Here is a 23,430-nt window from a genome sequence, read left to right on the forward strand (position 1 = left end):
AGCAAGATCACTCTGACTTCTCCACCTTTCTGTGTGAAACATGGTCATGTTACAGCCCAGCCAGGTTCATCACCTCCTGCTCAAGAGGAAGCCAATACACTGAGACAGTAGGTGTTACAGTGGAGAAAGAGTTTAATATTGCCACGTGAGGAGATGGGAGTGATTTCTCAAATGCATCTCTCCAAGAATTTGGAAGAAATGTTTTTTAAAGAGAGTTTGGTGGGCAAAGGGCTAGGCAGTTGGATTTGCTGATTTGCTGGGTTTGGGGTGGAATTGTAGGGATGTAGGAATTGTCTTCATGTGCTGATCAGTTCCTGGGTGGGGGTCTCATGGGTCTGGGTGCGTCAGCAAATCCACCGGAATGCAGGGCCTGGGAGATATATCAAGAACTAGCCTTAAGTTCCACATGGGTGGTGTGATCTATGGGAGCAATGAAGAAAACTAAAAATCTTTATGACCATCATGTATATGACTACAAGCAGGAAAGCAAGCTAGAGAACAATGGCTGGTTATATATATATATTTTAACTATAACTATACTTTTACAGAGTTCAGGCCCCTACCACGATTCCCACCTTGTGGCCCTTTATTAATTTTATAAAGGGTGGTTTAAAGGAATTTACTGACCAACATTGCCTGAAAGTAGGTCATAAGACACTCATTCCAGAGAGGTCCTGCTCCATATCCAGGGTCGGGGGAAGGAATGCTACACTGAGAGGCCAAGAAGAACCTGAAGAAACAGACCTTGATGTGCTCCCTACCTCAGTCTTTTACCAGTAAATCATACCCTTTTTTCCCAATCACATTCCTTTCTACATAACTGTCCATTTTTTATCTAACCTAAGCAAATAAATATAGTTTTCCCAGGGTCTTTGGGTCATTGTTTCTGAAACTTTTCATTTCACATATAACTTTGTTAAATAATTTTGTTTTGTTTTTCTCTTGCTAACCTGTCTTTCGTTATAGGAGTGTCAGCTGTAGCCCTTGTGATGGGTGATAAAAAATATTAACTTTTTGCCCCTATGTAGCTATTTTTTTTAACAGCCTTAAAGGATGAAAGTGAGCCACATGGCATAAAGCCATGCTGCCCCACAGTATTAAATATGAAATGTCTCATTTCAAATCAAAAGCGTAGTTTATTATATCTCAAACAAGAAGCAGTACAATTAATGAAAGTATGCGCCTAAACTATGGATACAGGTTTGCCGTCTTAACGGTAGCTTGTTTATACCAGCAGCGAAGAAGCCTGGAGAGAGAGTGGCAATGACCTGAGGGTAGCTGGTGGCAGCTGCACCTTACAGATGCCCACTGTGTGACCTGACAGAGCCAGGATTTAAACACAGGTTTGTCCAATCCTTGTCCCATGCTCTCTTTACCATGCCATTCTATTTTGCATTTTATTTTTACATCCCTAAAAATAAAATGTGTAATTGAACAAAAAATAAAGAGAGAAGTGGTGATGAAATCATAAAAGGTGTTTTCCACAGCTTGTTGAGAATTAAATGTTGTTCCTTGCAAGAAGTGACTCAAAGCCTGGAAGAAGTCACAGTCAGTTGGTGCAAGTTCTGGTGAATACAGTGGATGACAGAGAGTTTCCAAGTCCAGCCTCTGCAGTTTGAGCAGCGTGGTTTATGCAACATGCGGTCCAGCGTTGTCCTGCAAGAAGATCGCCCTGTCTCTATTGACCACTCTCGACTGCTTAATCACAACCATCCTCATCATTTCATCCAACTGTTTGCAGTAGACATCAGCTGTAATTGATTGACCAGGTTTCCTGAAGCTGTAGTGGATAATACCAGCGCTGGACCACCGAACAGACACCATTACCTTTTTTTTTGATGAATATTCAGTTTTGGATTATGTTTCAGCACTTCATCTTTATCCAACGATTGTGCTGAACGCTTACAATTGTCAAAAAGAATCCATTTTTTATCACACATAACAATACGGTGTAGAAATGGTTCACCATTATGTCATGATAGTAAAGAAAGGAAAGCTTTGAGACCAATTCTTTTCTCACACTTGTTTCATTCATGTGGTACCCATCTATCCAGCTTCTTGACCCTGCCCATTTGTTTCAAACGGTCCAATATTGTTGGAATAGCAACGTCAAAACTTGCTGCTAATTCACACATAGGTTGAGATGGATTTGCTTCCACTACAGCTTTCAGCTCATCATTATCCACCTTGGTCTCAGGTCACCCATGTGGCTCATTTTAAAGATTAAAATTACCAGAATAGAACTTCTCAAACCATGGATGTACTGTGCATTCATTAGCCACATCCTTCCCGAACACTTCGTTGATATTTCAAGCTGTCTGTGCTGCACTGGTTCCACGACAGAACTCATCTTCAAAAATAAACACGAATTTTTGACTTCCATGATTTCACAAAAATTGATATTAAAAAATCGAAAGATAATCACAAGCCAAAACATGCTTTTGAAAGACTGAGGATGTATCTTCACAATAAAAGTAAAACAGGAAGCGTAAAAGTGAAATGTCAGAGATATCAACTGTCAAACTTAGTACTTAAGGAAATCGGACATTTCATACCTAATAACCTTTAACTTTAATTAATTTGGTTATGGAAATTTCTCAAAAGTATTTTCCATGCAAAAACATTTAACAGTGCCCCTCCTTAGATCAGTATCCCAAGAAAGAGTACTTGGAATAAAGTCATTTGACAAGGGTACAACAGAAGCGTCAAGTAAATGCCTCCACCACATTTGCCCAGTTGTTTATCCAACCCCCAACTTTCCTCACCCCCAACTTTCCTTGACCAGAAATAATTTTCTATAAATGGAAAGAAAAATACGATGATTAAAAGTTCTTCAATGAGAGAGTCCTTCTATCTAGTGAATTCCAGCCAATCACTTAGTGAATTTTAATATCAATTCTTTTGGTAGACCTCTTTTGTGTTATTACTCAGGGTAATGAGCAGAGATCTATTTTTTTGTTTGTTTGTTTTTACTATGCTGATAAATATTTTCTAGTCATTTGCAAGACTGCTAATTTTGTTGAGCTTTTTGTTTTTGTTTTTGTTTTTAAAATTCTATTTCAGAGATAAGGGAAATAAATAGGGAGATCTGGTATAATATATTGTAATTTATAAGCAAATAATCCTTTGCCATTTTAGCCACACTTGAATCATTGCCAAATCAATCCACAACACCACGACTCAAAAAAACATAAGATCAGAATGGCAAACCAACCACTCAGAGCAGCTCTTAAAGAAGAATGAAAGATTTCATCTGATGTTTCCTTAAAAAGGAGAACGAAATCAATACTCATTTAGTAAAACACACAAAAACACCTAAGCTGGAAGCCTAAATATTTGGTGATAAAAATTCCCATCTCTACATGGCTTTATCCTCACTCCTTGAGAAACTGAGATTGGTTTTAATGACTACACCCTTCTTAGTGGTGGTATTCTCTTCATCAACTCTATAATCCTCTTTGAATTAAGTTCTAGCCAACAGAAATACTCTGAAACAGAAACAAACATGAATGTTATAATATGGTGAATATTTTTAAGTAGTGCCCCTTATAGGAACAAAGTAAATCAGCTGAAAACTCTATTGAAAACTTGAATTCTTTCTGTAGGTTGGATTTATATAAATGCTATCTAAGCTACCTTTTTTTTGTTGTTCGGAAATTTGGTTGAATTATCCATATATTTCAAAGCAAAGTATTTTGGAGGCATCTATGATAATGAACTGTGCTTCCCAAGCTTTAATGTGCACAGAATCACTAGGAGATCTTGTTAAAATGCAAATTATGCAAATTATGATTTTGTAGGTCCAGACAGTGTCTGGTCGGCATGGCCTCAGATTCTGACACCAATGCTGCAGGGTACAAGACTACATGGTGAGAAAGAAACTATATTTTGGTTTTCGTTCATTAGAAGAATTTCAAAAATAATCCTAATTATAATCAGCTTTACATGTTTTTTGATACACAAACTGGTTCAAATAATTGCTACAGTTGATTCAAATAAAATAAGTTTATGGGCAGGTAAAAAAGCATTTCTGGCTTTTTACCAGAAGCACAAAGATTGGCAATTTCAGAGTTAAATTTTTAGGAGACATGAGAAAATTGGTTTCCCTGATCATCACCTAAACACAAATCTGGGAATGACACCAATTGGACATCAGACTGAGGTGGGGGGTGGGGGAGGGGATGGGGGTATGCCTACACAATGAGTGCATTGCACACCGTTTGGGGAGTGGTAACACTTGAAGGTGCTGACTCGGGAAAGGGGGGGTGGGGAAAAAAAATATGAAACTATTGTTTTTAACTTGCACTGTTCACTTAATAATTTATCATGAATATTTCCCATATTATTTCATATCATTGTACAAGAAATAATGTATACATTATGAGGACATACTGTATCTAACAAGATATACTGTTAGACTCTTTGATTCTGTAAAACTAAATTGAAAAAAAAAAAAATAAAAAAAAAAATAAAAAATAAAATAAAATAAAAAAAAAAAAAAAAAAACAAGAAATGGCAAAATTACTATAGTATTTACTGAACAGTTGATTAGTTCATTTGAATTCCCAGTTTTCAGTTTGCAAGGCTGAGGTTCTTGAGATGTGTGTTTTCCTTACACACTGACTGTTGTGTTCTTAATGTCAGAATCAAAGAGAAATTGAACTAGAGAGTAGCCAACCACACAGACAAACACACATTGAAGCTAAATTTACTCTGTCCCAGTAGCATACCCAAATGTGTGTGAAGAAACCATTCTAGACATTTCTGTCAGGGTCCCAGCCCTTTACTAATTTTCAAACTCTGAGTTGAAAGGAAAAAACAGCAGTATGTAATTAGAGAAATCTATGATTTACACATTAACGAGCAATGAAATGCAACCCACAGAGGGGAGAAGGAAATTGTGGCCAGCTAGTAAGTGTCTGTACTTATTAAGGCTAAAGAAACAACCTATGAAACAAATCTAAGCCTTTCCCAAACAGTGCAGGGTAATTATATTTGGCATAAGTTCCACAGGGAAGATGCAGCTTTAGAAGCTTAGAGAACTGAGAAATGGGAAGAAGAGAGCCAGCTCAAGATATAAGTAAAACATTTTTCAGATATATCATAGATGAGGGAAAGGATAATGGTGAGAAGAAAGAGACATTGAAGGCCATGGGGAAAAGCAGAAAATGAAATATGCCTTTTTAACCTCAGCCTTCATTCTAGAAGATGATGGGAAAATTTAAATTTCAAAGTCATCCACAAGAACTTGGAGAATAACCTTGATGGAAAATTTCTAGCAGGACTACAAAGATCTTTAATGCCAGAAATCAAAAGAAACAGATGAACAGTCCCTTGAAGAATTTATTCCTCTCCTGATGGTAACTTTTGTTAAACACTGGCTCTTAACTAGAAATGATGAAACAAACATCATTTCTGTCTTTGAGAAGTTTCAGTGGAGGGGAAAGTTTACAAACATATACTTACACATTCCAGCAGCCTATATATGCACAAGTTCAGTCAAAAATCTTTCTTTTTTTTTTTTGTCATTGGGAGCTTTGGGTTCAAACTGCAGATCCTCCACTTACTAAGAAGTAAGTGTGACCTTGGACAAGATGTTTCACCTCTTTAAATCTCTAGTTATCTTTAAAATGGAAATGATAATATTTATAAGTCAAGACTGCTGGAAGAATTAATTATAATTCATTATTATAAGTATCATATAATAAGTATATTATAATATGAATATATTATAAACACAATTCTTATATAATTATTAATTAATTATAATTAATTAATAACTATAAGTCAAGACTGTTGGGAGTATCCAACTTGCAAATACATAATACTTGTTGTTTTAAGCCACTAAATTTTGGGTTAATTGTTATACAGCAATAGATAACTAACGTATGGTAGATCAACTGGAAAGGATTTGGAAGTGCCTGAGCTCAAAAGTGTTTGTCTTGAGAAAGCAGTGCTTCTGGAAGAGATGCAGCTATATTGGCAGGGAAAGTCCTCCCTTAGAGGCTTGGGAGTGAAGAGAAAGAAATAAACAAGTTTATAAATTAAGGGTCTTCCAGAAACAAAAAAGAATTATAGAGTCAGACACACTGCCCTCCCCATCTCACAAACACTCCATTAAATAACCTGCCTTTCACTGTGCCAACCAAAGAGTGCATTCTTGAACTTAGAAACATAGTAAACCACCTAAATCCCAGGCTTCTCATCTCAGAAACACATGCTATTATTCACCCAGGAAAATTTAGGCCATTTAAAAATAAACAGAAAATGGAGAGCAATAGCCATAGAAAGCTATTATGAGAAGAAAACAGAACATGAAAATCAAAAATCCTCAGCTAATGAAAATGTTCCCACAAGAGAAATAATAAAACAGAGAAAACCTATAAAATAGCACTCTGATGTGAATTAAGTATCTTTAAGTATTTGTAAATATGAAAGAACATCTTATGTTAGAAAAAAATTCAGACTAGCAATGGGCCAAAACAGGAAGATGTAGTATGAGAATTGACCAATCCTAACAAAAAAATTGAAGAAAAAGACAAACGTCTCAGAAGTAGAGAGTAAATTATAAGTAACCTAGGTAGTATAGTATCAACTAAAAATAGAAAAGACATTAGGAGAGGAATGCAAGCAGCCTAGAGAAAGAAAAAGGAAGTAATAAAGACAGTGATACACAAGATAGGAAGAAGATCCAAGAAAAACAAAACAGTCAAACAAACAAATATTTAAAAGTATTATCAAAGAGAACTGTCCAGAAATTAAAAAATTTATGCGTATTGAAAGAAGTCAATGTGACCAGAAGGAGCAACTCTGGGACATATCCTAGGAAACAGACGTCAATGCTATAGAAATTTTAAAAATCTGCTACTCCAGGAAAAAAGACCACATTTTTAATGAAATATAAAATCAGTAGGATCTGGACAGTAGTGGGTAAAATAAAATAATAGTGGTGCAATAATTTCAAGACATTCTAGGTAAGGATATATGACCCACGATTTTACATCCAGCCAACTGTCTTTCAAGTATTAAGGCCATAGAAAAACAGATTCAAACACTCAAAAACTTGGGGAATGTTATACTTCTGAGCCTTTCCTGAAGAGTTGACTAGAGGAAGAGCTTCATCCAACTGAGAAATGACTAGAGAAACTTGAACAGAAGGATTAAGATTAAACTTAAAAAAGAAGAAAGGGGAAATTGAATAAAGGTGTTTATTATTTATTAGTGAATGGCTAATATGTGGGAACAAAGGGTATTATTTAAATTTCATAAACCAAATAGTAGAGTCCATAAAATGAAAATATAATGATGATGATAATAATAGTAATAATAGTGTTTATTTCTATTAATATCAACTATTAAATACTTTTGTTGTTATTGTTATTTATTTGGCCAGAGAGTATTTTGAAATAATAAAAATCGAATGCCTTTAAATAGGGCATATGTTATCCAATTCCCACTGGCTCTGTGCTCTTACAATCTCACCCATTTATGTTACCTGCCTGTCCCTGAAGGCATTTTAGTTGAGGCCTGGGGACACTCTATATCAGGGCGAACAAAACACATAGATTCTGCTCTGAAGAAGCTCACACATCTACCTATATCTGATTAGCATTCCTGATCCTGATAAAGTTTTAGGCACTGAGAAAGTGAGTTTCTACGTCTGAAAGCCTGGGGTATGGAAGAAGGGTTTTGAAGAATTTACTAAAGTAAGTACTACTTCAGTTAGTCGGCCTTCCTTGGCAACACCCTATGTTATCACGTAGATTTCCATATTTCCATTAGTACTTCTAAGCTTCTTTCGTCATGGTGGATTGAAGACATAATGTCATCTTCATTTATAAAAATTGAGAAGTTATTGTATCATTTATCATGAGGCCTGGAAGCAAGAAATAGCTTTGCATTGTGATGCCAAAAGAAGAATATTCAAAAGTAAGGGACTTTTATGGTCATTGAGAAAACAAAACAGAACTGAACTAGATTTATTTGAAAATTGACAAGTTTTAAGAATTAAGAGACAAGATAGTGATTCCTTTCCACCAGAGGGCGCCATAGACTAGACTCCAGCAAGCGTGCTTGCAGGTCTGCGTACGTAAACACAATCACCTAATGCCGCTAGTTTTAGGCTTTATATTTTTGTAACAAGGAGAGGTTTTTAAGATCAACAGTGAACATTATTGGTTTGTCAATAAGCTAGGATTTGTCTTAAAGGCATTAATTTGACTATACCCGTCAGACATTTTTACCCTCCAGATGGAAAACAAAAACAAAGCAAAAATGGTGGCTTAATTTTATATTCACATAATTTGATATTTACATGTGTTACTTCCACAAGGTTATGGATGATGGAAAACTGTTTTAGCTACCGTAACCCGAGGATGAAATCTACCTACAGTTTTGCTTGTTGGGATTCATCTGGGCTAAGTATTTGGAATTTGTGTGTTCTGTGGAATAGATCTAATTTCCCAGGAAGCTACAGAAAGCAAGGCTTGTCCCTCTTGCTGTTTCTCTAGCACTAGAAATTAAGTGTGTCTGTCCCTTTCCAACCCAGTTATGCAATGAGAAAATGCTGCCCCCTTCAGCACAGAGAATACCCCAGGTCATCACCTATTGAAAATTCAGGCTTTGCCCCGAGTCTGTGACAATCAAACGCTTGCAAGCCACGCTTTAGTTTGCTTCAAATGCTGAGCCTGTAAAGACAGGTTTACTTACACTCCCTTTGTACTCTGAGCGGCAAATTTTATCAGCTGAAAGCTCACTTGCAGTCTCCTGTGAGTGTTCAGTAAGCCAAAGTGCTTGTGAAGTATAACTCCCACGGCTGCTCTCGACTGGCTGATTAGGACCGGAATAGTGCGTTTGAAAATGGAGCGCCATTTGAAATTCATGGGCTGGCAGAGGATCACAGCTGATCATAATTTCTCATGTGAAAATGTGATTTCCCTCCCCCTGTTTCCTCTTGTTACACCGCCGAGGAGAATTAAGTGCGTTTTGCAGCCCATGGCCAGGGACTTCTGCAAAGGTGCTGTGGGGAGACACAATTAAGAGTAACAAAGGCATCGGCTTTCCAGGCTCAGAATTTCTAGGCTTACTATGGGATGGCTTTCAGGCTTAAGAATTGAGGAATCCTATATGAAGAGGCAGTGGGGAGAGGGAAGTAAATGTTTCCCAACAGCTTAAGCCACTCCCCAATCACTTTGAATAACAACATGAGCTTATATCTAACAAGTGTCTCATAGAGATAACATAGCTTTGAGGCTCAGCAAGCATCTAAACCCTATATTGACCCTCCCACTCTCCCTGGGACTCTGGAGAGGGATTGCAATTGTTTCTGTTTTCATACAGCAATTAAGAAATTACTAAAATTCTCACTTAAGTGTTCTTACCACACAAACAAAAACAAAGAAATATAAGGAAAACAAACAAATATTTTATTATTTAAAAAAGGAATTAGTAAGCCATTTAAATATATAACTAAATGAACATTCCACATAGCATGTTTGTTAGCGAATATAATTTTTCTTCTGGCTTTGCTCCTTTCCCCAACAATATCATGTTTTTCTTATTCTAATCCTGCCCAATACTAGACTATTTTGCATTTTCTACAAAGCCTAAATCCTCCTCTTACAAAATTTAATTATGAGAATTCATGACAGCCACACGTTTGAGCAACTTCATAGGGAACATGGACTCTCCACCTGGGGGCTCCAAGTCAACATAAATAGTAAAGAATTGACAAATTGCAATCAATAATTCAAACCTCTAGATATGGACATTACATCTGAGTAAAGCAGTATATTCTTTTGCATTGGAATTATAGCAAACCACTATGTTTGCATTGATCAGAATCTATTCGTCAATTAAGTATTTCTGACTAATAAAAATAGGAAATAAAATGGTTGCTGACTAAATATATGGAGTGTTCCATCACCCATGCATCCCTACCCTTCTAGTTGCCTTCTCTCTCTCCTTTCCTTCACTGCATTTAAGGAATTTAAAGAGATACATGTTGTCCATATTTCCCATTTTTTCTACAATCCCCAATCATTGTTTTTTGCTCCTGAACTTCACTGAAACTGCTTATGTTAAGGCTAACAATGATCTTCTGGTTGTCAAGGTCAACAGAAGCCTTATTGTCCGTATTTGATTTGCCTTTCTGTACCATGTGGCATCACAGACTTCCTTCCTTGTCTGATTCTGTCATCTGGATTAACTTCCCCTCTCTGGCCATTTCCTCTCTGCATCTTTCCTCTTCCTCTCCCTGTGCTTACACATTCTTTTGGGTTTGAGCCAAACCAAAATATCCTAACCGCTCCCCCCACCCCCGACCCCGACAAACAGAGGATTGTTAAATTAAAGACACTGAAAATGCAGGTAAACACTCTGCCTCAGCCTGTTTGCCTGATGACAGGATGTAAAGCCTCCCTTACCGGAGACAGCACTTGCTTTCTGGCCGAGAGAAAAGGCACCAGCAGGAACCAGAGGAATCTGGGAACAGATTTTATTGTCTTTCCACATTTCCCCACCTTTTAAAAGACTGGAACTGCTCTCTCCTTTTTCTTGTCACTGTATAGGATTTATAGCTCTTTATGAAAATACTATTTAATCAGGGACCCTAAGCCACTGCCTTGAGAGAGAAACTCTTGAAATGAGGCCTCTTCTGCAAGATGGGTACAACACATGTTAATAAACTTCTGCTTGTTTTTGGTTTTTTTTTTTTTTTTTTTGCTAATCTGATTTTTGTTTTCAGGAGAGTGTTTTTAGTTTCTCAGTTAAGAACCTAAAAAGGGAAAGAAAAGAAGTTATGGTTTTTCCCCTACAGTTTTCATTCTTATTCCTTTTTTCTCAATCTACATGCTCCCTAAGTCACCTCATCCTAACTTCAGCTACCATGTATGTAATGATAATTTTTGAATCTTTTCTCTGGTTCAGACCTCTGAGATTCAGTCTCCCAGTTCTGTCTCCTGAATTGCCCCACTTAGATGTCTAGAGTAGGAAAAATGCTATGTGTCCACCCAAACTGTTGCTTTCTCTTTTGTGTTTTACAGGGCACATATTTGCCAGCTTTTCTTGCAGTTGTGTAGGCTGTGCACTAGTCATATGGCTAGCGGAATGTGGGTAGGATCAACACACATCCCTTCTGCTTCTCGTCCCTATAATGTCCCACAGGATCCTCCAAGCTCCTTCTCTTCCCTGACAGCGTTGGAGGGTGGTGGTGTCACAAGATTCACCAGCCAGGAACATTCACACCAGATTTCGATGGAAGGAAGAGTACAATTGTGTTAGGCCACTGAGAATTGTGTTGTTAACGACAGCAGTTGGACTACTCTGATTATTGTAGTGTAATAAAGGACTCAGTATCTCTAAAATGGAACTTATTTTGCTCTACAAAACAACTTCCATGTTTCAGTGAATGGGATCCCCAGCTTGTCGAAACCAGAAAATTTAAAGAATCAAAATTTATGCTCCAGTTTCATCCCCACATGCGGTTTCTCACCAAAACATGTTAATTTTAGCTCTTTAACATTTCCACGGGCATTCTCTAGTTCAGGGCCTCAGGGCCTCATGGCTTCCTAATCATTCTCTGCTTTTGGTCTCCTCTCCTGTCCTTTGGAGTCAATTTCCCATGCCCCTTGGAGTCCATTTCATACACCCTTTGAAGGATAATCTTGTTCCATATAATTATTTCTTTTCACCTTAAAAATTAATAAAACTGATATTCTGGTAAGAAATGAGTATATACATCTTTTAGAAATGTTGGAAAACTCAAAAGTAGAAAATATAAATAAATTATAATCTCAGTACTCCATACAAGCACTGTTAAACATTTGGTTCATGGGTTTCCTATGTTATTATTTTTTTTTTTCCCTGATATAGCATCTCACTCTGTCACCCAGGCTAGAGTACAGTGGTGTCATCATAGCTCACTGCAACCTCAAATTCCTGGGCTCAAGCAATCCTCCTGCCTGAGCCTCCCAAGTAGCTGAGACTATAGGTGCATGCCACATGCCTGGCTAATTTTTCTATTTTTTGTAGAGGGGTGGTCTCACTCTTGCTCAGGCTGGTCTTGAACTCCTGGCCTCAAGCAATCCTCCTGCTTCAGCCTCCCAAAGTGCTAGGATTACAGGCATGACCCACCACGCCTGGCCTATGTTAATTTTTATGTTTATAATCTTTCCAAATTTTTAAATTGAATTTTTGTCAAAGTAATACATATATAAATTTTAAAAGTTGATTATTAACACTACATTTATAGTGAAAAACAACAGTTCCCTGTCTCATCCCTCCCTATGTCCAATTCTAGTCCTCAGAGGCAAATGCTTGCAACTAGTTTAGTGATTTATTATTCAGCTGTTTTTCTCTGTATTTCTAAGTGAAATGAAATTCATTGATTTTTAAAAATTTTTTATGTAATCTACTGATTTTCTATGGAAAATGAGGATTTAGTTCTGTTGTATCCCATATCCCCACACAAATCTACTTGACAATAAAATTATGCTACTCTTTTTGGTTAAGTCAATAATGGTATTTACATTTTTATTACTCTGTAAATACAATTCAAAACTGAGCCTCATGAGTACACTGATTATATTATTGTTCAAGTTTTTGTTTTTCCTGGTATTTAATAATTACCTCCATTTATTGTCTTAGCTTTTTATCAATAACACATTTATCTCTATATCTTCAAAAAGAACCAAACATTCTTTTCACTTTTTAAAAACACATTAGATATTCAATTAAATACATTTTGGGGCAAGTTCCCTGTTACGGCTTTCCATATTCCTATGCTAATCTGGAGTATATATTTTTAGTATCCAAAATACAAAAATAATGTTTATAAATCAATAATAAAAAATAGAAGATGTGAAAGACTATTCTAAAAAGGAGAAAGGCAATGACCAATAAACACATGTGAAAAGTTGCTCCATTTCCCAAGTATTGGCAAAATTATAAAGCTTGATGATACTAAGTTTATCAAAGAGTTGAATTGGTGCAATCTTTTGGGGGAGTGCATCGTAACCCCGGGACGTTGTAGATGTGCATAACCTAGAAGTTATATACCCTAAAGTAACTCTTACTCACAGATATGAGCAGATGTGTGGATGCATGCTTTTTGCAGCATTGTTCTTAATAGCTCCTAACGGGAACAATTTTAATTTCCATTAATAGGACATTGAATAAATAAATTATATTTATGTAGTGGAATGCAGTGCTGCAATGAAATTAATGAAGTACGTATCTATATGATGAATCTCAAATAACAAATGCAGAGAAATGATAAAATGTCAATTTCAACACAGTGATTATTCCTGGGAGAAAAATGTTGGGAAAGTAACAGGGTAGAAGTACACAGAGGGCTTTAACTGTATTTGCATTTTCTTTGGGAAGCAGCATGGTGACTACGTTATATTATTCCTCATACCTCTTTGTCTTAAATATTTCTTATTACGTAAAAAAGCACAACTGGAGTTAAATTATTGTAAGAGAGCATATTTGGTGTGTTTTTTGACTATGCAGAAATTGGCTGATAACATTGGTTGTAAGGTCATCACTGGATGATTTTCCAGAAAGAGGATCATAAAAATAATGGTATTTGACAGAAGAGAAAGGGAAGGGCTAACCACTCGATTCTTTTTTTCCCTTCTTTCTAAACTTCTCTGAGCAATGAGAGGTGCTGTGTTTGGATGGTATTTTGAGAATAATTCCCCTGGATTGGTCTGTGGCTATTGAGCAATTTCATTTTGATTCAAGGGAACTTTATGTCTCAAAGTGCATGAAACAGCAATTAAGTAAATACCTGTCTAGAAAAATGAGCTTTGAAAGTGTCAGTCTTTCATTATAAATGGGAATGTCTTCAGAAAAATTTGGCCCTCTGTAATCCTAAACCTTGCAGGCTTGTGTGGAAATGTTGAAGGCTTTTTCAGATTTTCACACATCTTAATGTTGCAGAAGTTTGACTTGCTAATTAAGCTAAGGTACTCTGCCAGTGATGTTTATTAACAGAATTTTGAATTCAGTCCTAATGCTCCTGGATGTGTTTTATTTTGGATTGAACACATCTGCACTGGGCTGTCAATATTTTCCATTGTAATGATAAAGAAACTGCAACAGACACATAAGATAAAAGACATCAAGCACCAAATCATATAATAATACCAGGAGCTGCATTGTGCTACTTTGTCCACCATCAAAAGGAATTCTATGGATTTCTGCAGTGAAAACAATGGGTCAAAAATTAGAATTCACTCCCAGCTTCACTAACTTACTGTCTGGTGGTGTGATAAGTAACTCCAAATCTCTCAGTATTTAGGCACTAAAATATTAAAAAAGTTTGCAGCATTCACAGGGAGTATAACTAGGCTTAATATATGTTTAGAAATTCCTACTAATAAGCTGCCTTTCTTCCAAAGCATTCGAGATATTAAAACTAATTAGGTGCTATCTACTTATTAAGTGCTAGATGATGAATGTTTTTACTGAGTTTTGAGATTCTGGGGAAGAAATTGTGAAGCATAATTATTGTTGGCAGTGAATAGTATACGTGATGAATAGCATGAAAAAATTTCATTTCATTACTGTAGCAGATTTTAGCTATTTCACTGTAGGAATGGGAAAAGGTGCTGTCTAAATTGAAAGGTGGAACCCATAAAAAGACACATTGATATATCTGAAGCTTCAGGAGGGCTCAGGATGGACTCTCAGGAGGTCACGTGAATTGAGACTGAGGAGAGTGAATTTCTTTATTATCTAATTTGTATCTAGAAAAGCCAATTTCCAGAACCCAGTCTGCTTGGGAAATATTCCAGTGGCTCAAGAAGATGTATAAAATCTGCCCTTTGGTAGAGAAAAGAATGGTTAAGAACTTGGAAGAGAATGAAATACTACAGCCATAATTTCAACATGTTACTCCCAAAGATTCCTAGAACTACCCGCTAAGGTCTGAAGACAGGCCCAGAGCACTGCAGCGACAGTCCTTGCTGCTTCCTCTGCAGGCAGCTGCAGTGGATGAAGTCTCAACCCTCAGCCTGACCATCTCAGCACCCACCCCGTCTTCCAGAAACTGTTACCTTTGAGAGAGAGATTTTTTTCCCTTTCTTCTGTCCAGCTAGGTTGTACCATAGCCTCCCTCATGAATTACAGGGAGCAACTTAATAGCACTAGAATAAACTTGCATTTCAATGATTTACTGTAGCTGCCAGATAAACCAAGGAATAATTATCCTTTACAAAGCAACTATAAAATGCTTTAGAGTTTCTAAAGTGTTTTCATTCTCTGCTTATTCCATAGTCAAAGACAAAAGACCAATTTTTTAATAGTGATTTTTCCAAATATTGATATATTTGCTCCTTTCAAAGAAACGTCTGCATGCTGAGAACCATCTGTCCCCCTCCAAGTCTTAGATTCTGTTCTTGAAACTTTTTGGGATGAAGAAGCTAGAAAACTTGAAGAAGTCTTGTTTGAGACCTCTATTATTTTGCTTCCAAATGAGTGAGAGTCAGTTTTATATGACTTACATTCAATGAGGGAATGCATTAGCTTAAAAATTAAGCTGCAGGTGGGGAAAGATATCAATGATCTCAAAAACATCTGGAACTAGAAACTTAAATGTCAACAAAACCTTATTTCTGCCTTTATTTTTGCTTTTCCTTGAGTTCCAATTTCATTCTCTCTCCTTTTAGACCACTGCTGCAGCTGTGCTGATTTATGTCATCTCTAATTCCTAATTTAAAAAAATCCGGGGGAAGGGCTTTGATATGGTTGGGGTGGGGAGGGACGGTTGGGGTGGTGAGGGTAATAAGACAACCTGATACTCCTAGGAGAATCAGATGGTTATAGCACAGACAAGAGAAGCTCTCCACGTAAAATGGATGGCATTCTTAGAAGAAATGGTGTTTGGGGGCAGACGAAACAAGATGTGTCCATAATAAAATCTCATTTAATCCTTCACCAGTTGCAATTCATAGATGAGAAAACAGCTTTAGAGTGGGGTAGTTATTTATTCAAGGTTATGCAGCTCCTAAGTGAGAGAACTGTGACTTGAACCTGGGCTTTCTGTTTCCCAGGCCATTCTGTTCTCTAATGTATCACCATGAAATTTAATCTATAGGTTGGCATATGTCAGATGACACTGTGAAATATGAAAGATTTCTTGAGAAGACCCATGGAGGTTCTCTATTGTTCCAAGTTTGGGGTTGGCCTCAAAGAGCCTGTGAGCAGTATTAGTGAGTCATTCCTCAGAATCAGTCTACCAACCAACATTGATTCATTGAGGACCTTCTATGAGCCAGGCACCATGTTAGACTTTTGAGTTACAGAAAAGAGGAGGAAAAAAGACATGGCTTAACTAATTAACTAAATAATCATAAAACATAAGTGTGCAAAAAGGAAACTGCCTGATGCTATGAGAGTATATAGAATAATACAACATACGTGTGTGTATGTGTGTTTAGTGACTGGGGCTATGTGGTTATGAAAGTTGTCCTTGTGGAAGACCCTGAGGTCATTTATGTCAGAAACTGATTAATTCTGAGAGTTGATCCTTAAATGTGTGTAGATGCTCTTAGTTTTCTTTCCAGAGGCCACCTACTTTTGAAATTTATACTCTAACAGAGTGCAAGAAACTTGAATTCATTTCAAAGGAAATATATTCTCATTATTAAGGACCAATTAATGTCAGTGTCTGTATCAGTTAGTTATTGCTGTGCAATAAATCAACCCCAAATTTAATGGCTTAAAACAACACTAATTTATTATGTACCCATAATAATTAAAATGTTTTTTTAAAAACCACTAATTACTCATGCATCTACTAGTTAGTGGGGTTTTTGCTAATTTGGGCTGGGCTTACTTGACTGCAGAAGTCTATTTCAAGCCCAGGATGCAGCTAGACTTGGCTCCTTACTGCCAGTTGGCTCAATCTGCTCCCCACGTAACCATCTTGAGGCCCAAGCAGCCACAGAGGGAACCCTCTCTCATGGCAAAGGTGGAAGTGTGAGAGAACAAGCCCAATTACATAAAGACATTTCATGCCTTTGATTGCATCATGTTTGCTGGCGTCCCCATTGACTGAGGCAATTCCATGGCCAAGTCCAAAGGCAAGGGCTAGGGAAAAACATTCCTATCATGGAGATGGTGGAGACATCAGGAGCTGGACAGAGGGAATAGTCCTGATCAGCAATCTAATCTACCATAGGGTCCATAATAAAAGTGCATTTAAAAAAGTATATTAATAAAAGTACATTCCCAGGTGATTCTAGAAGAGAAACAAGAAATATTATAAGGAAGGGGTTGACTTCTAAGAGCGGTAGATATATATATTTTGCCACAGAAGGAAATAATAGTTTTTTTAAACAAAAATTTATTTTCCTTTATATAGAACTTCTCCATCTACTTTTATTAATTTCATGTTAGCCAAGTGATCATCTGATTTACAAAGTGCCTTCATTACATTTTTCTGGGTAAGACAGTAGGAATGTGACTTGGCACACTTTTTCCCTTTTCAAATCTCAGGCTCAGAGTTGAATTAATTATTATCCTGTTTGGGCCACATTGTTATGATTATTATGTTATGGCCATGCAAGGCCACTTCTTTTTTCTTTTAAATATTTAGGGTTTATTTTCTTTTTACTGCTTATAATTTAGTCTTATTCCATGCCCTTTCCCCACTTTTGGCAATGATTCTGAATCTTTCAATGTATATCTTTCTGTTTATATGGTTCTTCTAAATTTTATACTGACAGTTTTGTGTTATTTTATTTTAAAATGGCATTGTGTTATCGGTCTTATTTTATTATTTATTTTTGCACTTCACACTTCCCGGATAATATCCATTCATGTTACTATGCATACCTGTTGTCTATTACTATTTAATACGTGGGAATTTATATTCACCACATTTTACCTGTCCATTCTCTCAAGGATGGAGGCTGCATTTGACTGCTCAGGCTGCCATAATGAAATGCTGCAGACTGGGCAGCTTAAACGACAGAAATTTATTTTCTCACAGTTCTGGAGGCTGGAAGTTCATGATCAAGATGCTGGCCAATTTGGCTCCTGGTGAGAGATCTCTTCCTGACTTGCAGATGCCATCTTCTAACCATGGCTTCGTATGTCCTTTCCTCTGTGCATACGTGGAAAGAGAGAGAAAAATTTTACCTCCTATACCTCTCAAAAGCCCTATCTCCCAATACAGCCACACTGAGGGTTAGGGCTTCCAGATATGAATTTGGAGGGGACGCAGACATTCAATCCATAAGATGTACCTATATGAGAAATTTTTCAGATTATTGTATCCTGTACTGCAAGAGCAAACAACCTCACAACTTCGGTGGCTTAACATAACAAAAGTCTATTTTCCACTTATGCTGGAGATCCAACACAGGTCCTAACACGGGGGATATGCTCACTGTAGCCACCCAAAGATCTGGGTTGATCAAGATGCCATCTTGACATTTTGCTTCCATTTTTAGTGCAGCAGTAGCAAGAGAGCATACATCTACTCACTTTTCATAGGCCAAAGCAAATCACATGCCCATATCAATCTTCAAAGTGGAGGAGAAAAGCAGCTCAAGCTTACTATGTGCCTGGAAGGTTGAGAACTAGAAATATTTGATGATTAGCACTAACTTCCACAATCTATGCCCAAGAGCGGAATTTCTAGATGATAGGGTGAGTATGCATTTTCTTAATTCACCTTACTGATGCTAGACTGTACTCCAAAATGGCTGTACCACTCTACTTTCCCACCAGCAGTGTGCAAGAGGTCCGTATCCTCACCAATGCTCAGCATTACTTAGCTTTCTAATTTGTCAGGCTAATGGATGCAAAACAATATCTCATTTTGGTTTAACTTTCATTTACCTGTTTAGCAATTATTTTGAATATGAACTCATATGCTTAATTTTGAATTTCCTTTTTGTTAAACTGTATATTCATATCCATTGCTTATTTTTTTTTCTTGGTTTTTCTGTCTTATAAATTTGTAAGACTTCGTTTTATAATTTAGATGTTAATCTCCTGGTGATTTTAAACAATTTCAAATTATTTCTCCCATTCTGTAACTTATTTATTAATTTTATTTATGAAATCATTTTTTGAACAGAAATTCTTAATTTTTTATATAATTTATATATATTTTTGTCTTATGGCTTGTACATTTGGAGTTATGTTTAAGAATTACGTTCCTGCAGTTTACAATATTTTTCTTTATTTTCTTCCATGTAGCTTATCGATTTGTTTTTCACATTTAGGTCTTTAATCTACCTGGGATCTACTTTTACATGTAGTGTTATGTAGGGAAAAGTTTCATTTTCTCTTGATTATATGAGAGTTTTCCCAAGTAATCTATACTCTCCTCATTGATTTGGTGGTGCCAACTGCATTGTATATTGAATTTTCATATCTACATTGATCTGCCTTTTACCTTTCCATTCTTTTTATTGGCCAATTTTTGATTTTTTCATCAATATCATACTGCTCTTAAAAACATGTTTGCGGCATATCTTAATATTCAAGAGAAAAAATCATTCCTCTTTTCTTTCTTCTTTAATTAAAATAAACTTAGTGATTGGTGGATATTTATCTAGTCATGTAAGTTTTAGAGTAGATTTATTAAGTTCCTTTAAAAATAAAAATAAATATTTGGTTGGTATTGAACTGAATTTAGTTTAAGTACAATTGACATTTTTACACTGTTAAGTTGTCTTACCCAAGGGCAATGACTGTCTCCCCAGTGACTCCAAATATATTCTATATGCTTTATTAGATATTTAAAATGTCCTCCATATAAATATTGTGAACTTAGTTTTTTTAAAAAACTCATACATAGCAACTTTGCTTAACTTTCTTATTAGATTTAATAATTTCTGATTTTTATGTCTTATGGCAGATAATACTTTTGTGAATAATGACAATTCTGTAAATAGTTACCATTTTACTTCTTCTGTTTTAAATATTATTAATACCACTCTTTTGTCTCTTTTTCTTTTATTACACTGTTGGCCAGGACTTCCAGCACCATGCTAGGCATTGATGGTGAGAGTGGGCATATTGATCTCATTCCCAATTTTAAAGGGAATGTACTTAAGGTCTGCTAGGAGTAGTGTGTGCTATACATTTTTGGTATGTGAACTCTCTGAAGTGCAGAAGGTTCCCTTCTAATCTTAGTTTGCTAAGATTTATTTTAAAGTTTTAAATAAGTACTGAAATCCATCAAGTGCTTTGTCTGAATCAAATGAAAGACTAACCTCATTTTTTTGCTTTTAGTCCATTAATGTAGTAAATTAAGTTAATGTATTTTCTCACTTTAATCACTTTATGTTCTTAGGGTAAGCCATACTTGGCCATTATATATAATATATAAGTACATTTTTGGATTTCGTTGGCTGAAAGTCAATTTCCTTGCAATGGCTTACAAGGCTCTATAGCACTTGCCGGCCCCCTGGGTCCCCGTCCCCATTATAGCTCTGACTCTATTTTCTTCAACTTTCCCTGTGCACTCACGTATTCAGTCATTCTGTCTTCCTTTCCATTCTTCCAAACTGCCAGGCACCTTCCCACATCAATACCGTTGCATTTGCAGATTCTTTTGCCTGGAAAAAACTTTCTCCAGATATACAAATGGCTCACTCCCTCACCAACTTCAGGTCTTTACACAATTTTCCATCTTCTCAGTGAGGCCTACCCTGGCATTCCTATCTAAAATTGCAACCCCCCCCCCCACTCCAACAGTCTCCGTCCCTTTTGTTTGCTATATTTTACTGTATTAACACACCTTTCATATACAAACTAACCAAACCAGAGCTCACACCCCTAACAATCTCCTTTATCAAGCTCTCACATACCAAGGCCAGTATTTCCTCTACCCCTAGTCAAGCCAGGGCCAGTAGTCAGCCCACTAGGGACAGACCCTATGCCCCAGAGTCCACCAGAGTTATTCAAACTAGCCAGTCCAAGGCTGTTTACCTTGGCCTACCTTGCCTTCCCCGTGGAAACCCCAATCAAGGCTTTAGCCTTTGCCTTCCCCTCAGCCCTTCTGCCTTCTGTTCTCCTTGGTGCTTCTGCAAATGGCCCTGCAAGACCAGCTGCACCTCTTGTATCTAGGGATCTGTGAGTATGAACTTCTTCCTTCATGAAAATCATCTTGTGTCTGTGTTTCTTGCCATACCTAATTAAAACAAAACTCGAGGACACATTTTAAACAGTTTACTTCTTATTTCTTATCACTTAGCACATAACATACTATACAGTTTAATATATAATCTTCCCTAATTAGAACACAAGTTCCATAAAGCAGGAATTTATTTTGGTGTTTTTTTTTTCACTTCTTTATCTCCAGTATTTAAATAGTCCCTAGTAACTGCTGGGCCCTCAATAAATATTTATGAAATGAATGAAGGAATGAGACATTAATGGGTAAAATAAATCTCATATTTTTCTTTCAAGTACTAGTTTCAAAACTAGATAAGGAAAATAAGGGGCAATCAATGTTGACATTTTGATACATTTTCTAGTAATCAATTTATGCATTTTTATTTACAGCTGATTGAATGTTTTCCTCTGACAGCAATCATTTCAATGTTTGCTGAGCAGCTGCTAACTCTGTACCAGACACTACCAGACACAGCACTAGGTCCTGGGCAGGCAAGGACGATAAAAATAGACATTAGTCATTCTTGTCCGTAGACAGTTTTTAGTCTTCAATTTTTTGATCTCCTGTTTTTTATATTATAGGAAATTTCCCTTGTTTTAAAAATAAGATTTCTATAAAAAATAATTTTAATAGCTGAATAATAGAAGACTTAAAACAACTTTCCATCCATTACCTTGAGTGGGGGGACTTGCTTTGTTTATAGACAGAAAGTTTAGATTAGCTGCCAGTAATTTAAAAGTTGCTTGATTTAATATTAAATAATCCAGATTTCTACCTGCTCTAGGAAAATAGAAAATTCCAAAAAAAAGGTGCTTGTATCTCCAAAAGGAAACTTATTGTTACTTAGAGCTGAGTGGCAGCAGCTAATTCAGACCGAGTATTGGCTTGTCAGTAGGGTTATCTTTCATCTGCCTGTTTTACTCACTTATATTAACTGGCCTCTACTCATTTTGAATTTGTGACCTCTGTGTAGAATAATACATTATATGGATGTATCATAATTTTCTTAGCTGTTGCCCCAAGGTTAAACAATTAGGTTATTGCTAAATTTTCACTGCTGTAAACAATGCATAAATCTCTATCTATATGTCAAATTCTTTCCTTGGGGTAGATTTTTCTAAAAGGGAAATTACTAAGTCATAGGGTAGGGATACTTTAATTGCTTTTCAAAAAGAGTGTACAATTTTCTACTCCCAATTATGTATGAGGGTGCATATTTCAATGATGGTCTGCTGAAGTTGCATTTTAGAATGTTCTAATCTTTACTAATTTAATAAGCAAAAATTATATTTTAATTTGGATTTGTCTGATTACCACTGAGATTAAACAGTTTCTGTATTGTATTAGCAGTAATGCAGTGCTATTTGCAAATCACTTTTGTTTTAATTTACCATATACATGAGTTTCATGTGAGCTTTTTCTATATTAATTATATTAACCATTTCAGTGCTTTATTTACTATAAATATTTGTTGTTTGTTTTTTAACTTTATGTTTTCTTTGGTAAGTAAAAGTTATTTACTTTTTAATATTCAAATCAAGATATTTTCCTTTGGTATCTCTTCTACTTTTTTAACTTTATTGCATCTTTCTCCTATAGAAATAAATTAAATAGCCACATACACATTGTACTTTTTAGGGGGTGGGGGGCAAGGGAAATGTACGTAACCTAAACTTTTGTACACCCACAATGTGCTGAAATAAGAATAAAAAATATATATATATGCTATGGAAATAAAAAAAATTTAAATATTTTGCTTTTTATTACCTTTAGAATCTATTTTGACATAAGGTGAGGATCTAAATTTTTTTTTTTTTGTTCTCAGTTTCTATTGTTTTGGTTTTTTACTAGCACCAAATCAATATTCTAAAAATATTTCTTAAATAAAACTCCTCTGCACTATGTACTTCATTTACATTAAGCTCTTATGTACAATAGAGTCTGTATCTAAGTGATATTACTTTGTTTCATAAATCTGCCACTCAACTTTTATTCCATTTCATTATTAAAGTTTCATAATGTACTTTAGCAGCCAAATCTTGTTAAATACCAATCTTTTAATTGTTTAAAAAATAGCCATTTTCATTTATTTTTAATTTTTCTAGAGAAAATCTAGAATTATAATTTCAAATTCCAAAAGATATTCAAATTGGGATTATGTCAAACATATAAATACACTTAGAAATAATTGCGATTTTAAAAATAATATTGACACAGACCTTTCAAAAAATTGTTATCTCTCTACTTCTTAACATTTCTATTATATATTTCAGTAATGTTTGGTG

At 35.9% G+C, this 23,430-nt stretch overlaps 1 pseudogene; it reads left to right on the plus strand.

Annotated features, from left to right (window-relative positions):
• Window positions 1–1,638: 1,638 nt before the first annotated feature.
• Window positions 1,639–23,430, plus strand: part of LOC138385806 (induced myeloid leukemia cell differentiation protein Mcl-1 homolog pseudogene) — a 51,333-nt pseudogene continuing 29,541 nt past the window's right edge.

This window comes from Eulemur rufifrons, chromosome 7 (assembly GCF_041146395.1).
Source record: "Eulemur rufifrons isolate Redbay chromosome 7, OSU_ERuf_1, whole genome shotgun sequence".
In the NCBI taxonomy this organism is placed as follows: Eukaryota; Metazoa; Chordata; class Mammalia; order Primates; family Lemuridae; genus Eulemur; species Eulemur rufifrons.